The sequence below is a fragment of the Manacus vitellinus genome, unplaced genomic scaffold (assembly GCF_001715985.3).
Source record: "Manacus vitellinus isolate BGI_N305 unplaced genomic scaffold, ASM171598v3 scaffold_20_pilon, whole genome shotgun sequence".
In the NCBI taxonomy this organism is placed as follows: Eukaryota; Metazoa; Chordata; class Aves; order Passeriformes; family Pipridae; genus Manacus; species Manacus vitellinus.
This window is the reverse complement of record NW_021939471.1, coordinates 8,067,365-8,088,917: the sequence shown is the minus strand read 5'-3', so window position 1 is coordinate 8,088,917 and position 21,553 is coordinate 8,067,365. Positions and strand designations below refer to the sequence as shown.

At 39.0% G+C, this 21,553-nt stretch overlaps 1 protein-coding gene across 2 annotated transcripts in view; it reads right to left on the bottom strand.

The window, feature by feature from the left end:
• SPATS2L (spermatogenesis associated serine rich 2 like) overlaps positions 1 to 21,553 on the bottom strand; it is a 139,652-nt gene that overhangs the window by 83,273 nt on the left and 34,826 nt on the right. Inside the window, exon 1 of one of the 2 annotated variants that reach the window (XM_018071915.2) lies at positions 113 to 271. The exons of the other annotated variant lie outside the window; for it this stretch is intronic. The gene's annotated coding sequence lies outside the window, so the exon portion shown is untranslated. Of the gene's footprint in view, positions 1 to 112; positions 272 to 21,553 lie in introns of those variants that run through there. 2 annotated transcript variants of the gene reach the window in all.

Sequence of the window (21,553 nt, the reverse complement as noted above, 5' to 3'; positions counted from 1 at the left end):
TGGCTCCGGCCGCGGGCACATAATTTACGTGTGCCCGGCTTGCCACGCACAAATAAAGACCCGCGACGCGCAGTGACACCGCTGAGCCTCGTGTAAAGAACTGTTCACGAACCTCTCGCTAAGCAAAAGGAAACGGGCGACATCAGTGATTGCCAGAGGATGAATTTCAGCCTCGAGAAGAGATGACCGAGAGGGGACCTCATTTGTGCGTATATCTAAAGGGAGGGTGCCAAGAGGATGGATCCATTCTCTTCTTAGTGGTGCCAAGCAATAGGATAAGAGGCAACAGGCAGAAACTGATTCACGGGAAGTGTCACCTGAACATGAGGAAGAACTTTACTGTGCAACGGCCACACACTGCAACAGGTTGCCCAGAGAGGTTGTCAAGTTGCCATCACAGGAGATATTCCGGAACCATCTGGATGCAATCCTGTGTGTGCCATGTGCTCTGAGATGGCCCTGCTGAAGCAGGGAGGTTGGACCAGATGACCCACTGTGGTCCCTTCCAACCTGACCCATTCTGGGTGGCAAACAACGAGACTATAAAAACTTAAGTTTTTCAGCAATCAGTGTTCTACAATACTATCTAAAAGCTCCAAATAAAATACACAGTCAGGGTTGCTAAGACAAAGCTAAAGGAGCAATAAATAACTATCCACTTAAATTTAAACACTAGAATGCAGAGGTACAACCACATGCTGGGAACAACAACCACCAAAAAGAGCAAATTTTCCATAAACAACTATAATCTGGATTTACTATCAGTTATTGGTGCCTTACACTGTCATCACATTTCCCTTAACCCAGACACATACCAATTCTCATTTTTGTTAGCAATGTGTGGCACAAGTACTAGAAAATCAGTGTTCCCTCTCAAAATGGTTGCAGACCTCTTTTCCAGCTAGCACAAAGGAGACTTTCTTGGTCATAGCACACCTCTACTTAAATCCCTGCTCTCAGCCAGGAAACTAACTTCTTTCACCTTCAAACACAGTTTGGAAGCAGCATTTGGGCCTTATAATTTTCAACCAAGGATTCACAAACTGCAGCATTGAAAATCATTCAATGTGCAATTTACAATAAAAATGTATCCGACCCACCTGCAGGGCTGGCAGTGTTTCCTCATGGCAGGAAGGTGGGCTGGCAGAGAACCACCTCAGTGTGACAGTTTCTACTCTAATGAGTCAGAGTAGCTTCCTTGAATGGACTCATCCACTGGCTGCAGAAAGCTGGGCATGAATTACATATTCAACGGTGTGGTGAGGCCACAGGTTCAGAATTACCATTTCACTTGGAATTGTGTCTTCAAAACTATTCGGATCTTCGGTACATACTGTTTTATTTTAAACAACATAACTTTGAATGTCCAGGCTTGTATTTGCGTTGTGAGAGTGCTCTTTATAATAGTGCTGACATTTATCTGCACGCTAAACAGTATGAATTTTGCCTGGGAGTTTTGGAAATGACTCTGAATTTCAAGAGAATAGTGGATTATATTCATAAAACAAGGGTGCCACTGACCTTTCAGCACAAGAGAATAGATGTGAATCATGGACCTGAGACTCATGTAAAGGAACACAGTGGAAACACATAGGATGAAAGGCTCTAAAGGCTTTACAAATTATATTTGGATGGGGGAGAGCAGGGAGAAAGAGAATGTGGGAAAAAGAAGAATGAAAAAGGATCCTGCTGTTTAGCTCATGCATAAACTGTATGTGCTCAGCCAAAGGTCACTCCTTTTATTTTCTCATTAACTTCAATGACAGTAAATGGTATATGAAGAACAATCTAAAAATAAGAACAGCCAGAAATAGCTTAGGTTTTTGTGTGACAGCATAGCAGGAAGAAAAACCTGAACTGAAACTTCATTCCAGATCTTTACTTTGGGCTTTTGAAAATGTAGTGACTTTGAGTTAATTATTTAAGATGAACTGTAAATCTCTTTAGAAAAGTTAAACGAAAATTAAGTGGTCTACTTTTTATGTATTTTCCAAAACAGTTTTTATACTCTGTCTATGCTGAAATTAATTCCCAAGGTTGGGTTTGTTTTTTTTTCATCTACCACTGTTGGAAGAAATTATGTATTTGGACAGTTTTGAGGGGGGAGTTGTCTGGGTACTAAACACAAGTGAGAAATCACTAAGTAGGAGGCTGAGTTGTAAACAAACAGAGAAGGAATAACAGCTTTGGAAAGCCTTCAGGTGCATTCAAAAGCTGGCACAAGGAATTGCCATCTGCAGCAACTGAAAGTAGAGGCTGGAATGGGAACATAGAAGGGAACACATATATTCTACAGTTAGGATCATGAATAGCTTCTTCAAACAAATCTTCAGGGAACAGGAGCCCTTCATATAGAGACTGATGCAACATCTCCCAGCTTTTTCTTCTAGGGAATAAAGGGCCAATATCTAGAAGCTGATCTTCAGACAAGGTGACACAGATTCTACAGCAGCACTAAAGGAGTTTTAGCATTACTCCACCAGATTTTTAATTTTTGCAGCAAATGTGCAAATCTGCATTGACTTGCAGTATATTTGGCTGGATGCTGAGCTTACAGCTTCAAAAAGAGGACACCAGCTGCCCAGAGTTTAGTTCTCATCTTCCATTTATGCCAAGTAGCAGTATGAACCTTATGGTCAACACATGTTGCAGTCGTTCAGTTTCTCTGTTGAGGATAGTAATTGATAAAGGTAAAATGATAATCAACAACAATAAAGCATCCCAGCTAGAACACTTGGGCTATATTAGAAGTGAGATGGACTGGTCAGAGCACCAGCTTTGGATTTTGCATTAAATCCCCAGTTCATAATTTCCTACACAACCGTGGTCATATTTCTGATGTGACCCCAGACAACTCATTTAATTTCTAGGGGCCTCAATTTTCCATCTGCAAAAGAAGAAAGGAATTTCCAGACCTCAGTGTACATGACAATTGTGAGACACTCCAGGTGTAGCTGTACAATGCAGCAACTTTGGCAGTAAAGGTGCCTTTGTGATTTCCTGCTCTCCTGCAACCTCCCTGACTCCATTTTGGCACTGTAATCTGTTATTCCATTCGGTTTATGAAACTTACCCGTGGATTAGACCCATTGAAATAACCTGGGCTAAAAATACCGACTCTCTCCTTTCTTTAAAAATTTTTATGCTGAGATCCAGTTGATACTGAAGCTCCAGTAGCTGGCAACCTGTCATGAAAAGGACCTTGAAAACTGACATGTCACACTCTAACATCAGATAATGAGCTGTAGTAATACAGAGGGATGTCACAGCACAGCATTTGTAAATTCATTGTTTCTGAAGGGGAGGAACACCCCTCACACATGATATTGGTTTGTATATTGTCCCACTTGACTACTGTTGGGGCTAGGGATGGAACAGGAGCCAACTGAATGCAAAGGTAAAAAAATACATCCCTATGAAATAGTTGTATCGCTTCACTTCTTCAGACACCTACTGCTCCCACAAGATTGACAGACTCCAACACTTCAGTTGCATCCGTGGTACCACATATTTTTGGACTGCTTCTTGGCAATCAGTTTTAAAGTACTACCTGAAGCAGGTCACTGCCATTTTTCCTGGCTTACAGATAAGAGACAGTAGCATAGAAAGAAATGGTGGAGATAACTTCCCAGCTGAAGAAATAGGACATGGGTCTTCCAAGTCCTGCCCAATGAACTAACTAAAAAGATTAATCTGCTATTCAGTGAGGTCTATTGCCTCTCCAAAGGGACTGTGTGCCATGTGCAGCAAAAGGACTGGAGACCACGGAGCATGGAGGAGAGGTGTCTGGAAGGGAACCGAGGTGTGTCTCTCTAAATACGTATTTGTGTGTTGGTTTCAATACCAGAATCAGTGATTAAAAGTTTGTTAATTGGCAACAAATTAAATCAGTTGAAATTCCCCTGGCAGAAAACTGTTTCTGGCTCGCAACAAGGGAAAATTGATTCAACACAAAAATTTGGAAATAAACTGGTACAGTCACAGTGGTCTGGCAACAGATCTGAGAGTGAAGATACGGAAAACAGCAAATTACGTAGCTTATGTTGTACAGCAGTTGCTAATCTAGGGCATAAATGTAACAAGGGGCTTTTAAGCCAGGAGAAGGGCTGATAATAACATTTTATCCTGGCTTTTGTTAACAGCAGTTAAAAACTGCAACGTTAACGGAAAGAAGTTCAAAGAGAGGCACCAGAAGTGATTAACAGGGATATGTCTTCAGGAGATAGATGTTTACATGCTCGGCTTAGGAGAAAGCAGCCAAGCAAAGAAAAGACAGAAGGTCCTTTCAAGGGCCCTGTGTGGAGTCCTAAAGAGCATTATATAGAGTATCAACAAGGAAAGAAGAAAAAGAAAATTCATGAGAACTATAAAAAATTCTGACAGTCACAATGGACCAGAACCCTAGAGAGGCCAGGTTTCTATGTGTTATCAGTAGAAAGTTGTATTCCTCACTCAGAAAAATTTTAGAAATAGAAAAGCCTCTCCATTTGCAAGAAAAAAAATCAAGGAAGGCAGCTTTTTTAGCTTTCAAAGCAGGTCAAATTCAGAAAGGATAATTCACAACCCACACATAAGTCAATGGCCATTATGTTTGCTCAGACAAGACCTGAATTTGATTAAATAGTTATGAGCATGCAGACTATATAATACATAAACAAAAATCTGTTTTGCAATGAGATTATTTATATTAAAGATAATTTCAACTGCTTCTCCAAGATCTCATATTTAGTTAAAAATGCAATGTCCTCAAATGACTGTGACAGTCAAAGTGTAATATTTTAAGAAATATTTTTATTTTTACTTTTCTTGTTTGTTTATTTAAGATTGGAAAAGAGGCTGGTTAAAACCTTCACAGAAACATGCAGTTGAAAAAAAGAACCTGAGCATTATCTGATTCCAGAAGCAATGCAGCTGTATCTTGTAGTGTCTAATGTTTCAGAGTGAGTGGACTTGAGCAGGGTGGTAAACACTCAAGAATGACTGAAGTTCAAAAACAAACAAAAAGAAGCCTTGAGCTCACTCTTGTAGTAAATGGGAAAGAAGTGAGGGAAAGCTTGGCAAAAATCAGCATAATAGTAGGCTTATTGTTGAATCTGAAAGCTTCATTTTCCAACAGTGTCCCTTTTCTGGGAAGCTGCACAACCACTCTGAAAGCACTTTCTATAGAGATGATAAATCTATGGTGCAGATTTATGCACATTCAGATTAAGTCAGGAAATCAGTAATGAAAAGGATAATTAAATAGAGAGACAAAAACCTAGAAGAAAAATTACCGAAAGCCCCCCAAAACAAACACAGCTAACAATGCACCATGATATATCAGGTCCTGGGATTCTGACTCTGACTTTGGCACCCATTCTTGCCTGAGCAACACACAGGGTGAACAACCTCATCCTCTTCCTCACTGTGGTTCCCAGGACTGTGGAGAAGGGCACTCTGCACAGCAGCAGATTCTGGGCTGTAGCAGAGTGTGTGAACAAGATGAGGCTTGATATCTTTGGTCCTCTCTCTGTTTCTTTATGCACAAGCTCTTAACTCATCAATGGGTGGAAAGGCATAGGAAGAAAAAATATTCTATGCTTATATATGGGATTGTTTGAGTTCACAGCCTTCCTGCTCCTGAGGGAGCATTCGAAAAGGAGGGGAAAGATACAGAGACAGCTCTCAGTGACATCAGCCAAACTCAAAAAAAAAAAAAAAGCTGTGGTTGGCTGGAAGAGTTCCTGAAATGGTTTGCAGTCCCGTGATGTTAAAGCTGGGTTAATGCTCATCTTTTTGAGGACTTCCACCATGCATTCAGGGTGCTGGTGTGCACTCAGCACTAAAGAAACAGCCAAAGAGGTGTCTCTGTTAGGAGCAGTGGTAGACTCCTGCTCTATGGTTGGACTAGACCCTGGGCTAAAGAGACTAGTTTCACTGTTTAGCTTCAGGCATCCAACTTAAGTGCCTAAGCCAGCAGCCTCTGTGCCTGGGCTGTCAGGGAAGCTATAGGTGTCCCTTTGACTCTGCAGGAGCCTTCAGCCCCATAATCACCAGAGCTGGGTGCCTGAAGTTGAACTATGAAAAACCTCAGTGCAGGGATGACCTTAACAGTTACAGTGTTACTTGAGTTACTTTACTGCAGTGCTTGCCTGTAGGTAAAATACCCTCAGTAACCCCGAGGCAACTCTTGTCATTGTCTAACTCCAGCAGCCTTACTGCTTTATGTTCTGAAAGGGTTTGGTCCACTCCAAAACCTTCAGCAACAAGAGAGCAGGGGGTAGCTCTGGTACATTGCTGTCCTCTGTCTGGACTTGATACTGTGAGCAAAAAATCTGAGGGTTCATAAGCTAAATGAGAGCTTCTGAACATTACAGTCAAGTAAGGGAGGTGCTTTGAGAGCTGGCTCTTGTGACACAGAGGCCACTTTTTCCCTTTGGACTTTAAAAGATGTACAGCCAACTTAGAGTGTTGACAGTAAAGCAAACACACTGGCTGAACAAAATGTAGCAAAAAAGCCCTTTTCTTTTGCATGACTGTAACTCTAAAGCATGCAAATTTAGTACTGTGTCATAGTCCAGTGTGCAAACTTCTCCAGCTTTGAAGATGTGGTGTACAAATGCTGCAACTCTGTGAGAATCTTTAATTTGGCACCATAACTTTTTAATTAATTTATTTATTTACTTACTAAATCTTGTCCCACTTCTCTAAAGTGGATTCAGTCCTAAATGTCTGATTAATCTCACATGGGAGCTAAGGACACATGCAGATGAAAAAAACTGACATCTAAAAGATGTGGATCTGCTTCCAAGTTTTACAGTACAAAATGACCTATAGTAGAAACTATTTATAATCCTTTCTCTCACATCAGTGGACAAAAAAAAAAAAAAAAAAAGAAATGCTACTTCAGCCCTTGCCCTCCTCTCCGTTCTGCTAACAAGAATAATTTACAACAATTGGAACTTTTTTGACAGGGGCTGGGCGAGTTTATAGGTGACAATTTACTTTCTGCTATTAATACACCAAGTTCAGTTTGAACAAAACCCAAAAATCTTGAGGTAAAAACCACTGTATCATTTACTAATCATACAAATCAAGACAATCTCCCTTAAACACTCAATATGATAACAAAGTATTCCCCTGTCATTTGGAGATTTAGGGGAGTTTAACCGACACTTACATTTGGAGTAAGGAACAAATGTATGTAACAGGGAGCGATGCAAAGTAGGGACCACACTCAGGGCTTTGCATATGGACATTACTCTGGTCTCCTTCACATCAAAAAGTCATCTGCACAAAATAATCCTAGCCAGAAGGAAAAAGAGAAGAGCAAAAATATTCAGTGCTTTGAAGTGTGGTTTCAAGATCAACATGAAACTTATCTGAGAAGTAATGTAAATAACAAAAGTGGCACATTTAAATTATGATTTACCTACTGAACTCAGGAGTTTGGAAGTTGAGGCTGTTGTTGATACAGTGACGTCTGACAGTATTTGAAAAAAGGGTTGGCCAACAGGCAGAAACATATAATCAAGCTGGAAAAAAACAACAAATGCAAGTATTACAGCTTTAGTGTTATTACACAGCACACAGGAAATTAAAGTACTAAAACATAGATAATAATGACAGAAGAAACTACAGGTATCAAAAAAACAAGGGGGAAAAAGGGTTGATCAATCAGCACTGTGCTTTAGAAGTACAATGATCATAGCAGAAAATATGGCAGCAAAGTGATTCAGAAATTACCAAGGTAACTTAAGGTTTAATATGGAATGATGCCAAGCATAGATTTTGGTTCATCTCTGAAAAGATTGAAGTGAAGCTCAACACTGTAGAATCCAAAATCTTCAAAAGCAAAAGGAAAGTGTCCCCATGGCTCTGCACCAGGAAAGCAACACCTTCGTTCAGCAAGGAGAGAGTCCCAGCTCAGAAACTGCCTCACTCATGGCTGCACAGGAAGGCTGTGTGAGGACTGAACACAGCCCTCCACCAGGAGCCTACCTTAGAGTAGCTGTTGGAAGTTATTCTAAAATTATATGTGCTTAAAACAGCACTAGATAAAACAAGAACAAAATCCATCTAGATGCAGTTACTTGATTTAATGCACAAACACAGCCTGCTACTTCCAAAGACCAGAAAGGACAGCTCAGGGACTAAGAGAAGACAGAGGTGACATTAAAAAAAAAAGAAGACAAAACTGAAAGAGAGACATATATGTATGTATATACACAGTATAAAAAAAATAAACAAAACCACAGCATTGGGGTCATCCTTTGTACAAGTGCCCTACTGCATGTAATAGAAGTCATGCTCCCCAAGTCTTCTAGAATATAATGAACATGTACCATTTGTGACCCAATTTATTATACAAGAATACAATCCCTTATTAATTAAAATCCTTAGTCTGGCTTCAAATTTTTATGAGAAAGATGATATTATTCTATGCCAGAGTACTTCTCCCTGAAGGATACATAAGGAGTTAACTCACACATAGATGCATGTTGTTACTTATCAGCACTTCACTGCCATTACCATGACAGCAAGGCAAAGACCATTTTGTTCTGCCCCATTCTTTCCTCAGCAGAACTGACAGTTGACTTCCAAATTCAGAATCTTAACAGAAACTAATGTTTGAGGCCAGATTTTGCATTGTGTCCTAAAAGCTCAATCTGATATGAAGTTTAATGAAAAGAAAAGGTGGAACAGAAGGCTGTCCTTTTGTAAGACTAACTGAACATTAAGAGACTGATTATGCTGTTTGCAGTACAACATGCATTAAAAAAAAAAATCAAACAAAACTCAGAACAAATATTTTGCTGGGGTAAAATGTGCCAAAAAACCCTGATGTGCACCTTCTTTTGTTGCTCACAGACAAGCACAGGGATCAGCATGTTGCTGCTGCCTACAGGACACATATGATTGACAAGGAACATGGTACAGTGAAATGACAATGGCTTCACCAGGAAAGTGTGTAAAACAGTAAGTGGAATGCACCAAAGGAGTAGTCAACAACATGTCACATGCCAGCCATCATTATAGCTTGCATCTGCATATCCAATAGGTTATCAATATTAATAGGACAACTGGTGTAGGAGAGGCTCCTGGGGCATCAGAATGGCATTTTCTGATTTACTCTGACACTTTAGACCATGTCTAAAGAATAAAAACAGAGGGAGAGAATGCCACAGCTTCTGAGCTGGCTCTTTATCTGGAGCTACGCAGGTCAAATAATTAAGCAGTCACTCTCACATTAAAAAATCCTCCATCAATCCCATTCAACAAAGCTGCATTAATAAAACTACTAGTATGAGTTCTCCCATCATTCCTGGGTAGAAACAATAAAAAGGAGATAGAGAAGTCAGGAGAGCAAGGCTTAGTGAAACAGAACTCTGGCACAAACAGGCTGGAAAACAACTGGAAATGAAGGTTGAGAAGACAGAGATGATGAAGGGGGAGCAAAAGGCAATAAGTCTCACTCTCCTGAACAAGAGGCTCAGTGTGTGTGTGTGTGTATGGACATCGTAAAAGATCCATCTGGTCTTCTTCACCCAACAGTGTAGTTTGCTCATGTAGGTCTTGGAAGACAGTTACCTGAACAACCTGTTCCCTCTTGTAAAACCTGTCATGTAACCCAAGTTTACCCTGCTGAGCTGACCACAAAATAACAAAGCACTTAGCTGTTTCCCCCATTGTGTCACAAATATTACGTAAGCTGTGTTTTGTCTACAGCAAAGTAAGAGTTAATTCCCCCACAGGAACAGAGGTAGACATAAAGAAATGGAGAAAGGAGATAGAGTGAAGCTGCAGGCTGCAACAGTTATGCCATTTGATTCCCAGCTTTAAATAAACCCTTTGAAGTAGAACAGGTTTTTTATGTTAAAAAAAGCAGCTTTTCAGTATGCATCATTGTTTATGGTTACAAAAATTACTCCACTTGAACTGTAAACTGGATCTTCAGTGCGGAAAAAAATAGCGGAAAATTTATGAGGAGACCCCCCCCATTCCCACAGCTCCCATGCCACATCCAACATCTATTAGCTGCAGCAGTATTAAGTATTACAGTAACAGCTGACATTGTTTGGCAGGCACAGTTCAAAAACTTTACCTTCATCTCTACAAACCACGAGCTGAATGGTATAGCTCCACAATTGAAAAGTCTGAATTAAATACTGAAAAAGAATTATGGACCATCTTTGAGAACGTCACTTACCGAAAAGATCTTCAAGCGCCATGAAAGAAAATATCCCATGTGAACAAATAAACGCTGAAGCTGCTGAGCTGGGTTTCAAAGTACTCTCCTCTCTCCTACACCTCATTAAATTAGACTATAAATATCAAGCAGAAGTGCAAATAACTTCCTAAATGGAGACTAAGTTTGCACTTACTTGAGGAAGTTTACCCATTTTGCCAATCAAATCCACATAGTTTATTCTTTTGTTAAAACCAGAAAGCTGAAGGAGAGGAGGCATGTTTAAGAGGGCTCTCAAAATGGTGGGTAATGTCCACACAAAACAATGGGAGAACATCATTGTTATTTTCTACTTTATAGTTCTTGCTTCAGTATTTAACGGGTTCATCCTTGCCATGTATGAGATCTCCAGGACTTTGGAGATTTGATAGCACTTATATCTGTGTCAAAAATTCCCAAAGTTTTGTATTCACCATAAGAACTAATGAAGAGGACCTCACCAAATACTTGCTGTGTATTTGTGTTTCTGTAACAGCTGTAAATTAAGGACTGCAAACTTGACTGTGCAATATCAAACCTTAAGCCCCAGAAGTACTGAGCTGTAATGAAACAGGCTAGGAAGCAGTTTTTAATTTTAACTAAATTATGTAAAGGAACAGCTGCATTTTGAAGAGCAAAGCCCCAAACAACAAAAAGCAATAAAGAAAAGACAAGCCTATACATATTCTTCTAAAATGGCTCTTCAGAGCAAGAAAACACCAGACATACAATAAAATCTAATGTGGGACTTAAAGGTACAGTTAAATGCAGTTGTGGTACTTGTTCCAGGGATACCAACAATTGGCTACATTCCCCTTACCAAAGTGGTGTGATTAAAAAGACAGAAAGCTACACAGTGGTCAAGTGAGATGAGATGCTGGCAGTTAGCCAAATATGTGTTCAGGAAGATATAATTTGCCATGTTCAGCATTGATTACTATTCCAAAGCTGCTCTGGGCTCAAAATCCTGGTTGTAATCCATCAAACCAGTAACCACAGTGAGTCGAACGGCTGAGCAATTGTGATGACAGATCTGGCTTCAGGGATGGTGCTAGAAATTTATATGTGAAGCTGCTATTAGCATGTAGAAAGCTTTGGAAGAAGGGGAAAGCAGCATGGTAATTGCTAATAAACACAACATAGGAATGATATAAAAAGTTTTACATTTTAAATTTTTATTAAAAACAAACCCAATCATGTCATGATAATTTTTGAAGGAAAAATATTTATGCCTGCTACTCACAATCTCACAATTTAAACATAATGTGTGTCTATACATCTCTTCACCTGGTACAGGCAGAAAACCTTGGTTCTCTTCCTAGCCATCTACAGTCACAGGCCATGTTTGTGGAGGGGAGCACCAGGAGAAGAATCAGCATGGTGGACAATTCAAACTACATGGAATTGGCCTTCCCAAGTTGCCAATAAGAATATCACTGTCACACAAAACTGATTTTGCCTGGGATATGCTAGCACTTTGTCTCTCTCTCTTGCATACTAGATGGGGTGTCAGAGAAGTAAATTGACTGTCCATGCAAAAAGCAATCAGGCACTTCTGCATCTATGAAAGCAGGTTCAAGCTGACATTGAGTAAGACTGACCAAATCCTGCTTAACTTGCTCTGGTAAGTCACCTCAGAGAAGCCTTCTGTGTGACTGAAATCCAGTGACAGTATTCCCCAGTTTGGGTTTGTGCTTCCTACTGCCTATGTCATTTTGACCCTTCGACTCCCACCCGTGGGATCCTTGGCTTTAGTGTATTTTTTAATCTAAATATAGCAGCTGTTCAGCCTTTTTGTCTCTCTGCTACAACCTTGGCTGCCTTTAGTGGATCCTGCAGGAAATTAGGCCTAGTTTGCATTCTAATCATCTTTGGAGACTTATGCTTTTAATTAATCCTTAATATTCCTCCAGTCTCCACGGATGGTGCATTATAAAAACCAGTTTCTACAGGTCATTGTGGTTTCAAATTCGGGGGAAAAAATATCTCATAGATGGTACGTATACAAGAAATATACACAATTTATCATAAAACATTATGATTTTATTCTCTCCAGATGGAGTAACAGACATGTTAATATATTTTTCCAATTCAAAAAAGTTCTGTGTAATTTATTATTCCACGAGGAGCAGGGGTCCGACAAGACCCTTACTTGGGTACAACCTCTATGGGATTCTCAACATATTGTAAATTGCTGGATCTGAGTAACCCCTCTCCAAAATCACTGTGGGCCTCTGACTGCCTTGCACGCAAAGATTTAACAGGTTAATTGACCAAATCATGCTCACTTCAATAGCCCCTTTGTGTTAAAGATTTGACCCACAGAAGAGCTCTGAAAGTTTAGAGCACAACATAAGTGGTAAGTATTACTGGGTCACATTTTGAGGTTCAGAATCAGTTGTTCCTTACTGTTTATTCAGCAAACTTCCATAAAAGTAGAGCACTGAATCCAAAACCCAGGAAGGACCTCCAAATTTCACCCATTATTAATCATTTGATGTATCAATTAAATGTAATGTTCTCTGACACCTTTTACTCTTGCCTGAGTATCACTCCAACTAAAAGATATTCAACTGTCACTGAGAAAGTGTGATTTATTGCTAGCCAACCTGCTCATCTGTTAGCTGAATGAACCAAGAAGTTTCTGTGAGAGTTCTTGTAACAATCTTTCCCTATTGTTTTATTTACTGCCAGTTTCTGACTGTATTTAAGAATAATTAGAATGATCACTCCAGAAATGAGGTCTGGAAAAACACATATCCTAAGAATATTAACTGTGCATAAACTATCAACTTCTCTTAAGACATCAAGATGTTTTCCAATCTTATCAGACATATGGGACTGACATTAAGTACAACTCCCAAGTAGTTCAAAGCAGTGGGAGTTTTCTTCATAACAATAAGAGCAGTATTTTACACCTCCTACTAAATATGTTTTATTCAAATATTGATTCCCACTTTTTATTTGGAATAGAAGAATTAAGAAGTAAGCAGGGCAGTAACATTCTGAACTTATCATCTAAAACACTTGGTCCCACAAAAATAATACAGAAGAGCTAAGGGGCCCTCTGCCATCAGTGCCACTAGGATTTCACCCTCTGTGCCCTGGCAAACCAGTGGTTTGCAACACCAGGACTACAGGCATACTTGTCAGTCTCATAGTTTTCAGATATTATTTGCTTGGCAAAGTAAAGCAATGCTCCTTTCTAGCATTTAAAGATTAGGAGACACTTCCTGCCAGCTGAGGGAGTGACATTACAGCCAGAAACTCGTTAACACCAGTGGTACAGGGTCAGATCACAGATCTGGCCTCAGTGTCTCATTTCTCAGAGTCACAGTCAGTAACTGATAATTCGGGAAGAATGTGACAGGAAAGAAGGTGTGCAGCATGGCTTCTCCACTAAAGTGTCTCCCCATTTCCAGAAATGTGCAGCTTGGGCACCTGTCTTCTGACGTGGTAGAAATTACCAGGATCAAGATCCTTATCCTGCAGGGTTTGAACAGGGAAATGCCTAACAGTATCTGAGTGTGTCACTTTATATGGATGACAACTCCCAAAGTCCAAACAGTTGCCTGGATCAAGGCCAGGCTCCTAAGCCCTTTATGAAACTGAAACATTTAAGTTTGAGAGACACTGGGAGGAGGAGAACAATTTCTTAGTCTTGGCTGATTTTGCTCTGAGGCTGCCAGAGTTTGAAAGAAGGCAAGTCTAAATGGTGTATGATCTCAGTGGTTACTCAGAGGTATCTTCTGAAGAAACACTGGGCCAGACTGGAGATCTTATTCATTCTACTTCTGCAAACTTCAAAAGAACTTTAACAAGTTATGCAAGCATTATAATATTTCAGCCTTAGGTAAATAAAGCTCATAAGGAAAACTTACTTTCTGTTCAATCCTAGGAAAGGAAATAACCCAGCTTCAGAATCTAATCCCCTTAAAGCCAAATGTATCAGGCTTAGGTTTTGCTCATATGCAGGGCAGAAATATTTCATAATAATTTGCAATACATACAAAAAATATACAAATTAAAAAGCCAAATTATGTAAATCAAATACAGAGCTGCTCCCAGCAAGCTCACTGTTACCCAGAGATTTCAATGAAAGCAACTTACATCAGTATAAAGTTCTCTCCATGTACAAAATCTTTGTCCTGACAATCTTTTTTTCTTACTTCACCAAAAATTGGCACTTTTGCCATTTGCACAAAGTAGAGACATCTCCTGTTTGCTATGTAGGAACTGAAGCAAGAAGTCATGTAAGTGCCAGTCAGCTCTCCCACCTGAAACACGGTGGAAATGCATTAAAATAACTTAGCACAGTCTAGACGAGCTCGGCACCGTCTACCCCAAAAATTGTGGTCCAGGCATACCCAAAAGCACGAGTTTGTCTTTCAACAGTAATGTCTTTGAAAAATAGTTTGTTTACCGTTGATGGTTTTTTGAGTGTTTGCTGTTATTGAAACACTCCCACGATGAATACATTTTTTTACTAGTTTAGAAAGATCAGAAACAACATTTCACCTGATCACAGCTGCCAAGGAGCTGGAACTTGCAGAAAAATCTACTGTAGTGCAAAAATCATAACAAAATTGTGAGAGTGAACAAAACTGAACTGAATGAGGGAAGGTGTGGTATGTCTCTAAGTCTAGCATTCAAAAAAATTAGAAAAAAATAAAAAAGAAAAATTAGAAAACCAGAAGGTTTATACTGTTGTTATTACTTGAACATTAACGATATTAAAAATCAGCTTTCTGTGAGAGCAAAAGTGGGGAAAATCTTGCCTATACTGTAGCAATAGAGGTTGAGCTAGTATAAGAAAAGAGATGGGATGCAGAAGAGATTCCCAGAACAGACCTATGCCATCCTGGCAGGTGTCTGTTGAGCATTGCTGAGGGAAGTTCCTCAGCCTCTTTCAATACTCCAGCATTTCAAAGCCTGTACAACCAGAAAATCTTTCTCCTTATCAAACTTCTGTTTTCCTTTCTGCATTTTAAACTAATTTCCCTATGCCCAGTGGAAGGACAACTTATCACTGTTCTTCTTAAAACTATTTCTGTATTTTCATTTTTATCTCCACTTTGCTTTTTCTTTTTAAGACTATGAAGTCCCTTTCCATCACTTCATCTCATTAGCTGTATTTTCTTAGCTTTCATTATTATCCCAGCTTCCCTAGGCTCAGGATCTTTATATAGTTCTAATAGAAATTTGTGACCTACTTTATATATACACCCAAAAAAGTGCATGTATAAACAGCAACACAACATTAAATTAATAAAAAAGCATATGTTACACTTTAATATATTTATATTAACTTGTCAGTCAACAGTCTCATAACTGCCAAAAGTTTCACAATTCCTCTGCAACAATTTTTGTCTTGTCTTGTGGTACTTTTTCCAATTACATTTGGTGTAGGAACTTCATTGACATCTTTTCTGGGGTGCATCTTCCACATTTAAGACAACATACAAAAGCCATGGATAATATCACTAGTAGTTTTGATTTTTAAACATTTTAAAGTCACTGGAATGTTTCATTTCTTCCAAAGGTGATGAAATTTGAAAAATTGTTAATGTTTTCTTCTCAGAGAGAAGTCTTGGGAGTAGCTCAAAAGTCCTGAGCCACAGATGCCAAGGAAAGGAAAACAGATCAAAAGACTCCCTTTCCTCAGATCCAACAAGTATTTGTAATATCTTTCATCTAATGCAGGTGAAGGGGGCAAATTGTATGACTAATTTCACTCCTTGTGAAAAGAGAACATAGTATTTTTTTTTTTAACCTAAAGACATGAAAAGAAAGGCAGAAAAGCTGTAGGGGAGATTATAACTGACCTGAGAAGGCGGAATCAGCCACGAGGAATGTCTGAAGCTGGGCAAGGAGACCTTGGCAGAATAATAGTTATAAGTGGGTCAGTGCAAGTTTGGGGTTGTTCCTGCAGGCCAATAAGGGTTACAAAGGCTTCTTAGCACTGGGAATTAGGGAGTAAAATTGGCATCCAGCTGCTCAAAACCAGTAACCTGAAAGAATTGTTGTGCAAAGATGACAATGGATGTGGGATGTCAATTTTAATAAAGACATTGAGAAACTGAAGGAATTAAGTGGGTTCCAGTCATAGAGAAGTATGATAGCAAAGTAAGTTGCTCACAAATGCTCTAAGACAAATACAAAGTATATGCAAACATGTAGTGACACAAAGTCTAGAGCTAGGCATTATACACAGCAATTTGATTAAAAACCAGACACACCTTGTCTGGGAGTAAACTGTAATGGGGATGCAGCATTGCCCCAGAATCTCACAATAGTGATTTTGACAACTGGAATAAAGTGAGCATGTTCTATGTGCCTGCAAGGCCACGATCTGCCAAGACAAGGGCAGATGTCTGTCATAACAGAGATGATTTGGAGGTATTGGATAGAATGGCAATCATAAAAGAGAGAAATTTGAAAGACATTTGGTGACAAAGAGGGCTAGTAACTTTTTCTGTTGGCCCCAAATGAACAGTTTTGAAGAACCTGTGAAGACCTACCACAAGTACCAAGAAGAATGCCAGGATAAGTAAAACAGATTTTGCTGGTAACATAAGGAAATATGGTCCTCAGTGTGCTAAGTGAAAAACAGGAGAGAAGAAGTGAATAGGCAAAGGAGTCACAGCAGCAATGAAATGTGGCAACCACCTGAGGAAAACCGAGTATTTGGCATTGCTTGAGTGAGAAAACGATCTCAAAGAAAATGGAAAATTTGAATTTGTAAATCAGGATATACAAAGGCAAACTAAAAAAAAAAAAGTAGTTTGATTTGAGGTTGTGCTGGATCTGACTGGGATGGAATTATATCTCTTCATAGCAGCCCATATGGTGCTGTGCTTTGGATCTGTGGCTACAACAGTGCTGACAACACACCAGTGTTTTGGCTATTGCTGAGCTGTGCTTGCACAGTGTCAAGGCCACCTCTGTTTTCCACTACACCCCCACAGCCAGGCTGAGGGTAGACAAGAGGCTGGGAGGGGACATAGCTGGGGCAGCTGACAGAGGGATATTCCATACCATGTATTCTCAAGCTCAAAACTAAAACTGGAAGAAGAAAAAGGTGGGGGTTTTTTGCTTCTGAAGTGGCTGTTTAGTCTGACTGGGCATCAGTCTGCCTGTGGAAGGTAGTGTGCCATCTCCTTGCTTCACTTTTTTCCCCCCACCCCATTTTTTTCTTCACCTATTAAATTGGCTTTTATCTGCTGTGAAGAGTTTTCTTGATTTTGTTTTTCCTATTTTCTCCCCAGTGTGAGGAGCTGGTGAGGGGAGCAAGTGAGCAGCTGTGTGCATGCTTGGCTGCTGTCTGGGGTTAGATGCTGGTTAGAAGAAGAGACAATTTATTTAGAACTGTGCTTCCACAGAGTTTACCTGGCATTAAAGGAGAAAAAAAATCTAATTTTGTGTTAAAGTGTTTACATTAACTTCAACTACCCAGACTTGCAATGACTACTAAAGGCATCTGCCTGGCATTTCTTTACCCAGTTCAAGAATCCTTCAACATCTAATACTACACAGTTTCAGGAGCACTTTACCTACACATGCCTATTATAAAACCCTCAACATAAACGTAGCCACTGGTGTAGATGACATACACTTGGCACCCTGAGCCAGCCTTCAGCTGCTTGCTGAATGCAGCAAATGGAGGCTGGTGTCCAGCTCTGCAGTGCTTAGCTCATTTCACATTCCGGTTGCACATCACACATCCTGAGGAACAAGTCAAGTTCTTCCATTTCTAGTCTGGTTAGGTGACCAGACCTGATAAAAGTGGGATTTCTTCTCATATCTTCCAGCTGTAGGGCTCAGGAGTATATAACCTAATCATATGTAACAGTTGATTTCACCATCTACATTTTAATGATATTTAAAACCTTTTAATTTCTGGTACTTAAACTGATGGAAATCATTGCCAAAGGACATTATATATTATACAAAAGCATATTTATTTTAACTGGTTTTAAATACCTGTATTTCAGTCTCATCAGATAACTATAGTTCTGTTAGTTTAGAGAATAGGTAAATTCTAAAAGAAATAAGATCAAAAAAAGAAATAAGATTAAAAATTCCAATATCACGCAGAATTTCTTGGCACATGAATAAATCCTGACTACTACACTAGACTCAATTCAGATAAATAGGAAAGTTCTTGCATTTACAACCCTATGTTCTCTTATGGATCTCAATTTCATTTCCAAGTTAAACTGCAGTGCTGACAGACTGCGTGTATCTGGGTCTTATCCTGTTTTACCCTTTTTAAGCCATTCAATGGCAAAGACAAATATTCAAGGGCAATCCAATCCATCTATTCCTGAAACACCAATTCTAATGCAATAGAAGTTGTAATTGAATTAATGACTGCTTCCTAAGCAGCCTTATGGGCGCAAGTTAAAAATAATTTATAGTGGTGCTAAATAAGATGAATCTTCTGGCTTGATATTGATTTGTTTTCCAGGAAAATAAGGTTTATTTGGTTTGTGTTTTCTGAAACAGATTAGACATTATATTGTCCATTTTTGACATAATGGTGGAACTTCTACTACTTCCCTTTCCTTTGAAAGGTTTCCCTCCCACCTGGCTTGTCTGGCAAGTTTATAGAGGTTTTCTCTTTCAGTTATGTTGAATTATCAGCCAAACTACAGATGCACTTTTCTAAAACAAAGCCCTGCTAAAAGTTAGCTTCTCTAGCAAAACTATTTTGTTCTTATATCATCTTTCCTTGGAGACCTCTATAGAAATATTAGACAATTATTGTCCATATGCTTACTGGGATTCAAGAACACAATGAAGAATAGGACCTGGGAATCCTCACTCACTGTCAAAATTATGTATTTTTAGATAAACACTGTCCTTTCACCTGAATATGTATGTGACATATAGAAAACCAGGAGACATATATTTAATAGTGAGATTGTTTAAGAGAAAAAAAGATATTTTTTTTAATATGTGGATGTGATGATAGATTTGATTAGGAGAAGATGCTGAAGATAACAGGTTCTTTGCTGCTGGCTGGATCAACATACCACAGGAGTATGGGTGCTTATTTTTCTACCATACTCAAAGAAAGGGTCACAGGCAAGAGATTTAACCACATCTTCTCCCAGATACCCTCCATTAATCATGATTATCAATTCATGAGTTTGTGATAAGCCTCTTTTTGTTCAACCTGATTTTTTCTCCTCCTTGTTTAGAAGTTGAATTAAAGCATAATTGCTTGCATTATGCCACTTGTGACAGTATGAGCTGATTAGCTTGTAAAGCACTGATTAGTTTGGGGCTACCTTCGTAGAAAACTATGAATTATAATGAAATATGCAGATAAGCTTGGAGAGGCACTTATGATATGAACCAAATGAATTTTATATAGAAAAAAATAATTCAAAAGGAGAATATTTCACAATTGCAACCTATTATAAATAGGAAAAGTGTCACTATATGACAGATTACACTAATCTGATATCTAAACAGCTCACATAACTTCATAACCAGTGTACCTTTCTATTTTCTGGTACAGCAACTTCGAGTCACAGAGTGTCCCTCCCTCCTCCCGCAGGCTCCAGCTCCCAGCGATGGACTCACCACATACCTGGCTGACGGGAGACCACCCACTGGCTCCACCATAAACATTTTGGTGGAACCGGTGGGTTACTTTGTGGCATGTCAACACAGATCAACCTCAAACCAGAAAATTCTGCATTTCATAGCCCACTGCTCTGCTCACTGAACCACTGGTGCTCTCAGGCCAGGACACAATGGGTGGGCTCACCACAGCTCAGTGGGATATCTCCTGCATGTCCTACTGGGTAATGAGATTTTGGAACAGAAAACAGAGTCATAGTTTTTAGTGCCTTTTCAGCACATATGAGTAGGAAAATTCAATTCTCAGCACCTTCCCTTGCACAGTTGCCCAAATATGAATACCACAATCTATTTCTAAGTATCAATTTTTGAAAATAATAACCTATTTTTTTCCCAGTTAAGCTGGAGTTAATTTTACAGCATGTGATCCAGTCTAGTCTACTCCTCTTAATAAATTTAATAAATTATTCACATGCTTTCACTGTTAGTATTAGGATAAGATAATACACAATCTTCTGAGAGAGAGTGTCAGCTTGTGCAAAAGAATGTAGATGCACTGATGGTTTTGGAATGTGGTGCATTTACAGCAGCTGAATAATTGACTGTCCTCCAGCAAAACTGTTGCAAAGGTCACAGATACACACATCCAAAACAGTATCAAACAGTGCTCACACTCCTATTTCAAGCTGGAGTCCTTGGAGTTGTTAAACTCACAGTAATCCAAATCATATTACATAGCATGAACAGTTATGAATCTAGTGACTACATGCACACATGGTGTAACCTGGCTTACGTTACTACTAAGCCAGTCTTTTAACTGGGCCTAGGATTAGATTACAAACTTCAGTTGAAAAATGTGTCATGAGGTGGCTGGTTTACATTTACAGAAATCAGATTTGTTTTAACAGCCCTTTCTAACTATAGCTTATGATGTGGTATAAGAGCACAACATTTCTGAAGTGTTCTTCATCCACCATTTATTATTTTTCACTAAAAACATTTCTGCAGATTTCTTTAAATTTGACAGCAGATCAATTATGTTTTAAATGCCTTATTTTCTAAGTATGTGAATGGCACTTTTTCTATAGAAAATATGTAATAATTTCAAATGTTTATGTAGCACTGTGCATTCAGAAATCAATGTGTAATCTGAGGTTCTTCCTTTCCCCTCATAAAACAACGAAGTCAGTTTTCAGCTTTATTGGAAAAATCTACTACTCCATTAGAAAGTTAGTAAGAAGATGAACATGTTGATGATTAGGAAATAAACATTATGATAATCTGTAAATTTAGTTACTTTGAGCCTGATACAAATCATGCAATTGAATTCAATGGACTTTGGCTGACACTGTAAGCTTTGTTTAGTTTTCTACTGACTTTGGGTTATTCTCCATTTCACACAGAATCTTTTTCATTTTTTAATGTCATTAAGCACATAACAGAGAGAAATGAAAGGACTAATTTTTCCCTATCACATATTGCATACAATTGTGAAGGAGATTTTATAGAGTAATACAATCACATGATAACTAGTTGGGTATAAGTCAGTCTCCCTCTGTCAGCACAATTACTCCTGTTTCAAATCAGAAATTCTTTCTATATTCTTATAAGCTCAAATGGATCCCTACTAAATGCCTGCCTTTTTTATTTCCCTAAATGGGCACATATTTTTCTTGTTACACTCACTGTCCTAAAACTTCAATGAAATCCCTCAAAAAACAGCAAATGAGCACATCTACCAAGCACAGCAAC